The 7,140-nt window shown below is 41.7% G+C and overlaps 1 non-coding gene across 1 annotated transcript; it reads right to left on the reverse strand.

Annotated features, from left to right (window-relative positions):
- Positions 1-6,361: 6,361 nt before the first annotated feature.
- Positions 6,362-6,468, reverse strand: LOC148874547 (small nucleolar RNA R71). Its single transcript, XR_016106300.1, has one exon. It is a non-coding gene; the product is annotated as a small nucleolar RNA R71 (small nucleolar RNA).
- Between the last annotated feature and the right edge of the window lie 672 nt (positions 6,469-7,140).

Genomic DNA, 7,140 nt, shown 5'->3' on the forward strand with positions numbered 1-7,140 from the left:
GAATGCAGTTTTGACATCCATTTGCCAAATCTGATAATCATGGTAAGCTGCTACAGCTAACAGGATCCTAATGGATTTAAGCATGGCCACAGGCGAAAAGGTTTCCTCATAATCGATGCCCTCTTTCTGAGTGTACCCTTTTGCCACTAGACGAGCCTTGAAGGTTCAACCTTACCATCGGGGCCCTTCTTCCTCTTGTAAATCCATTTGCAACCGATTGCTTTTAACCCTAGAGGGCAGATCTACTCTCATGGCCTCCACCCACTTCTGGGAATCTATGTCCAACATAGCTTCCGTGTAAGTCACCGGATCCTCCTCACTAGTCAAGGTTTCCACCAGGTAACTATCCTGGTCATAACCATAACGGACTGGTGGCCTGGATACCCGAGTGGATCTTCTAGGTTGGTCACTACCTGGAACTTATGGGACATCTCCCACTACTCCTGAGCTCTCCTCATCAAGAACAACTTCCTGACGATGTGTGTCCAGGATATAGTCGGTTTCCAAGAATTGCGCATTACGACTGCAGAACACTTTCTGCTCACTTTGGTCATAGAATAGGTAACCTACAGAGCCTTTTGGGTAGCCTACAAATAGGCAACGGTTGGTCTTGGATTCCAACTTGTCTACACTCATTCTTTTAACGTGTGCTAGACAACCCCAAATCTTCAAGTGTCTAACACTTGGTTTCTTTCCAGTCCAAAGTTCATGTGGAGTATTCGGAACCGATTTGGTTGGAACCCGATTCGACACATAAATCACAGCCTCTAATGCATAACCCCAAAAGGATGTGGGTAACACTGAGTGTATGAGAAGCGACCGGACCATATCCAATAACCTGTGTTGCAAGGTCTAGCCCGGATCCAATAGCCTCCAGTTCGTTGATGTATCCCTTCATCCGAAGATAATGGTCATGAACTTGTTGACCTTTGGACATTTGTGCGGTCATGAACTATTTCAAGACCTTTTGTCGAGTAGAACGGTTTTGCTCTTCATACATTGTCCTGAGACTGTCCAATATGTCTTTGGCAAGTTTTATCTGATTGAATTGCCTCGGTATCGGGTTGTCTAAGGAGGCAATGATGTAACACCAGGCAAGGGAGTTTTTCTCCTCCCATTCTTGATGGTCTCTCCTTCAGGCCTCAGAAGCCCTATCACTCGGACGCTTCGGGGCAGGATTCTTTGCCACTTTGTCTAGCTTTTCAGAAGCTAGGACCAGCATAAGGTTCCTGTACCAGTCAGCATAGTTTGGGCCCTTCAACTTGTTGTCATCAAGCAGTTTTGCAAAAGATCCGTTTGCCATTTTCTGATAAAAGATTAAACATCAGTCCACAATCTAATTTGATTCATGTTCATTTCATAGATATGGATTTTAATCTATGATCCAATTTCCATTTATTCGTCTCTGAGATTTCTCTCCTTTCTCAGTGACGGAGACTAAGGGTTGTCTCTGGAAATGTGAAAAATCACATAGGGTGCATGGAGCCAACTGTTTCAGCTGCATAACCCCACCATCTTTCTGTGAAGGATCATATCCACTCATCATATGAGTTTTCCCTTTGCCCTCTATCAAACAAGGTTCAGAGCCGTTTTCAGGTAAACCTTTCTGTCCAGTGAGTGCTTACCCATCATATTCGTGAACGCCAAGGTACCGTGAGAGAGTTTTCATTTTCTGGTGAAGCCCCTCCCACATCGGTCTATGACGCCCCTATCATCTTATGAAACACTCAGACAAGCCCAACAGCAAATGGATAGCCCATTTTCTGGTGCGTTTCCTCATTACTGAAGGACCCATCCTCATGCTAATGATGGAAGGCATTTAGAGAGTTCATCATATGAATCTCCCTATCACATGCACTCATATTAGCTGGAGGGAACAAAATTACGCACTAGTTTGATTTAGGTCAAATCAAAGTGGCTCCCACTGACTTTCATAAAGCCAGATTTTGGTGGACCTTGAATCGGCTAGGGTTCCGCATGCAACCTCTTGATGAGGTGTGGGGCCTACCACTGAGGGAAGTCATCCAATGACCAAAAGGGACACCGTGGCAATGATGTGCATTCAGCCATGGTGTGCGAAAGAGCCACTGTCGAATGAGCATGGGCCAAGTACTTATGGCCCATGTACGCAACACATCACACATCCATACATCACTTGCAGGAATAAATTGATCCAATCAATTAATTATCTGTAAGGCCCGTTGGAAGCCCGTTAAGATTCCATAATATTAACCATTAATATTATGTAGGTATATGGGCTGAATTAGGGTTACCCAGTTCGGCCCATATAGCTTTATCCTTTAAAATGGGCTTTTGCAGTTTTATCTATTTAAAACTGGGCCTTTACAGGCTGGGCCGAAATAACCATTTAATTAAATATCAATCCTTAGGCCCATTAGTGGGAAATTAGGGCTGACTTTCAGCCTTGATTAAACCCTAGAATTGGTCCAAACAGTTTTGAACCAACCTCGGTTCGAATGGGTCTAGGGTTTGATTTTTAATTAAATCCTTAATTCAAGAAAATAATATGAAATTAAATACTGATAAAAGGAAAAACAAGAATCAGTCAAACAGGGCTGTTCACACAATCCTTCCTGCAAAACAGAGGTTAGATCACAGAATGCAGTTTCATAAACTGCAAATCGCAAATAGCATTTCTCTTATCTGCGAAATCTCCTTCTCTGCGAAATCTCCTTTTCTACGCCGCAATCTTCGATCCAAAATAAAATTAAATAGAAATCCTATTTCTATTAATAATTACATCAGATCAAATACCTATACCTTGAGTCTAGAAAAAAAAAATTATAGATCCAAAATAATTCAAGAACTGCAAAAATGCAGGTTCCCTGCGCAAACCAAGAATTCGATCTCCTCTTGTATGAACAACCCATAAATTAAGAAAATTATAAAGAACAATTCTAAATAATAATCAAATTTATTTAAAATTAATTTCAGATTATTTGCCCATCTGTTTTGGGAACAAATTTCCCAAAAAACCATATCTGCGCAAATTGGGTAGAACGCCTTCTCCCTAATTGCGCAAGTTCAGATCTGAAAGAGAATGGTTCAAGATTTGAACCTGGGCTTTGATACCACTAAAGGGATGAGAGATCCATCCCATGGATGCCCAAAGATTGCGGAATAAGGGGCGTATTTCAAAAATTTTTCTCTCCCTTCAATTGGGAATCACATTTCCTATTTAGAAAATCATATTTTCAAGGATCATTCTTGAACCTTAAAATGAACCAGATCTGAACCAAAAGGAATAGGAGAGAATTATACCTGATACGGAGAAGTAGTATCTCCCAACGAACGTGTTCACACCCAAGGAAGGATCCAAAGACTGCTCCCACTGAAGATGGCGCAGTGCAGGATGGAGTAGAATCAGTAGTGTTCTTCCCCAAGAACTCTGTCCTTCGCAAGAATCAGTAGAATGGTACGTGAGCATAGCTTCCTTTTCAATCCTTTCTCAAAGAACTGATGACAAGATCCAATCTTGACTTCCCCTACAATTGGAGATCGAACTGGCAAACAGGGTGACAAGAACAGGGAGGCGGCAAGAGAGTATTCGCAGGGTGCAGAATTCTCTCTTCTTGATTTCAGCACTAAAGAAGATCTGATGTATCTCTTCTAAGGCTGCCGCCCCCTCCTTCCATTTGTTAACTTAAAAGATCAGCTCCTAATCCCTTTAGGAGCTGCTTATCCAAATCATATTTGGATCAGCCTTCTCTTCTAGTGATAAGGATAAACCCTTATCTTATCTGCAGATTAGATTAGCTTTCTCCTAATCCAATTAGGAGGTTTCTAGATCTGAATCACATTCAGATCTGGACACTCTGAGTGGATAGGATTAAGACCCTATCCTATCTACTAATCCATCTCAGAATTCGCCCCTAAATAAATAGCCCAGTTCGAAATGGGATTTAGGCCCATTAAGCTTATGTTCTCACTTAACCTTCCTAACTGCTGCCCAGTTGGGTTTCCTTGTATGGCGTGGGACCCAAGCATTGATCTACACATCAGCCACATGGGTTCGGCCCAGCATTTGTTACAAGGCTTGGTCGAATACACTGTTAAGGACAGTGCACTCCCTAAAACCCATCGAATGGGCTTTATGGGCCCAACACTTACCCTTAGTGGTCACTGGGCCAAACCACCTTGTAACACCCAGGGACTGTGGGCAGATGCAAGATTAACCCATCAGGTATTATCCTCAGTGGTCTTACACTTAACCTCTCAGCCCTTAATGATCATACACTGCCCGACAAGAGAGGACCTCTCCCTCGGCTGCAAGGAACAGTGTTGCACTCTCCACTTATATGGATCCCGGGAATTAAAACCTTTTTGCAAACATTTTAGAAACCATAATGTATATACTTTTATATCTCATATAAAATATACTTTGAAAAACAAATCTCAACGGTTGAAATCGGCTGCCGGCAGTCTTGGTTTCCAACAGTGAGAGTGCATCCCTGATCATTACCTTTGTCCGACAAAGGGGCTGATCCTGTCTCTATGATCACCCACTCAGATGAATTCTCGGATTGTCCCAACATACCCAGGTTTTGACCCCCGCTAAGGATCTCACTAATTGGTACATCAAAGGCAGCCCGATCCGACACCTAGTGCAGTATCATAATCGAGTCTAGGGGTCGGGTGTAACTTTTCAGTTTTGCCCATCAATCTCCAAGGTCCAGGGCAACACTAGAAATCTGGTCCAGTTCAAAGATTCAATTAATCGCACACTGTATGTGCCTAGGGTCTCACCTCGGTAGCTGAGACAAGCCACCCCAACCGACTTGGTTGCACCATAGTGTCAGCCTTGTCAGGATAGGTCTCCCCAGACCGACCCACTGGCTGTGAACATTCTAAACTAACACGAGTCTCAATAAGTGTCCAGTTTAAGGGTATTACATAGAAACATACCAAGGGAACATGAATCAAATATGCACTTTTATTCATTTACAATAAACTCATAAAGTACATCAATTTTGATTGAAGCTAAGGGCATACAAAATTGTCTAACAGAAACCCTAGGTTGTCTTCTTCTTTGATTCTACAAATTCAGTAACATAGGTTTGATTAGTGTTTAATGATTTTTCTCTATTGAATCTTTCTTTCTTTCTGTTATTCGAACCATGGTGAATTTTAATTCAGATCTATAATTAAATCTTTAATGTTGTTCGATTGATTGTGATTCATTCTTGGGATTTCTTGATTAGGGTTTTTGATTCATAGAATAGTCTTGGCTGAATTGTTCTTGTTTCTTGGATTGCTTGAATTGCTTGACCAAGGGTTTAGGTAATCAGATCAACTAATCAAGAAAACGGATTTAATGCATCTTAGAGATAACATGCATGGTTCGTTTGAAATTCATTCATACCTGAATTGATGACCTTCAAATTCTTTGTTCTTAATACATCTATGGTGATTAAATTCTTGATAGAAATATAGGAATTATCGCCTATCGATAGGGTGGGCTGTGCTCGAAAGAGGCTACTCATACCATTAAGGTTTCGCCAACCCATGACTGAATTCAACTTCAGTTGGACAGCTTGATGATTTAATTAGGGTAGTTTGTTAGGGGTTAGGTTTATTTCTATTTAGCCCTTCGGATTGTCAAATAACAAACGACTGATTCATTACTAGTAGTTGTTGGATCAATCCCCGTAGGAGTGATACTCTACTCATCATTATATTACTTGATCGGCTAGTGCACTTGCTAGTGTAATCTATACATATAATGTTTTTGGCGCTGTTGCCAGGGATTCATGAAAATAATATTAGGAACCATCTATCATTGTTAATCTGATTCTGTACATTATGTTCAAGATTTGTGTGTATTAGTCTCTTTATGGCTTTGACTTGTACATTTTATGACACGCACAAGTGAAAAGGAGAGCATCACCTACGATCCTGAGATTGAAAGAACTCTCCGTCACCGCCTTAGAACATCTAAGCAAGTGAGAGCTGAAAGTGTAGAGATGGCCAAACAAAGGACCATGATGGATTATGCCAAACCAACCCTCACCAGGGCAGCCTCGAGCATTGTGAGACCAGCAATAGCTGCCAACAAGTTCGAAATCAATCCAGCAATCATTCAGATGATTTAGAATATAGTTCAGTTCTGCAGCTTGGCTCATGAAGATTCGAACACTCACATCGCCAACTTCTTGGAATTATGTGACACATTCAAGCACAATGGGGTTAGTGATGATGCGGTGAGGCTCAGATTGTTCCCATTCTCATTGAAGGACAAGGCTAAGACATGGCTGAATTCTCTACAGCTGGATCACTCTCTACTTGAGATGAAATGACCAACTATTTCCTATCCAAGTATTTTCCTCCGTCCAAGACAGCAAAGATGAGGAATGATATAACCACCTTCTATCAATAGGATGGGGAGTCATTGTATGAGTCATGGGAGCATTACAAAGAATTACTAAGGAACGTCCCTCATCATGGACTTCTCGTATGGCTGCAAGTTCAGACATTTTATAATGGGTTGGCCAAAGCAAATAAGACCATTATGGACACCATAGCTGGGGGATCCATTAATAACAAAATCCCTAAAGTTGCCCATGCACTCATTGAGGAGATGGCTGCAAACAACTATCAGTGGCATTCTGAGAGAGCCCAAGTTAGGAGACAGCCCGATCTTCACAATGTAGACACATATATAGCGCTATCTACACAAATCGGTGCCCTCAGTAAGAAGATAGATGAAATGCAGTTGGCAGCCATGCATGTTTAGACCGTAGCCTGTGAATGGTGTGGGGGAGGTCATATTAGCACCGAATGTCAAGTTGGAAATCAGTTCATGCAGTCCCTTGAGCAAGTAGATTTTGTTGGTAATTTGCAAAGGCAACAAGGCAATCAGTACCCTCGTGCATTTAACCTCAGATGGAAGAACCACCCCAATCTGTCTTGGCAAAATCAAAATGCAGTGAAACCATTCCCTCAAAATTTTGCTCAGCCGAAAAAGAAATCTAATCTAGAGGAGCTGATGACCAAGTTCATATCAAGTGCTGAAATGAGATTTCAAAACCAAGAAGCACCGATCAAGAACTTGGAGACTCAAGTAGGACAGTTGGCACAGATGATATCTTCTAGAGTCCAAGGTACTTTACCCAGCAATAC

The sequence above is a fragment of the Nelumbo lutea genome, chromosome 1 (assembly GCF_056320005.1).
Source record: "Nelumbo lutea isolate HS-2025 chromosome 1, American lotus-T2T, whole genome shotgun sequence".
Classification (NCBI taxonomy): domain Eukaryota; kingdom Viridiplantae; phylum Streptophyta; class Magnoliopsida; order Proteales; family Nelumbonaceae; genus Nelumbo; species Nelumbo lutea.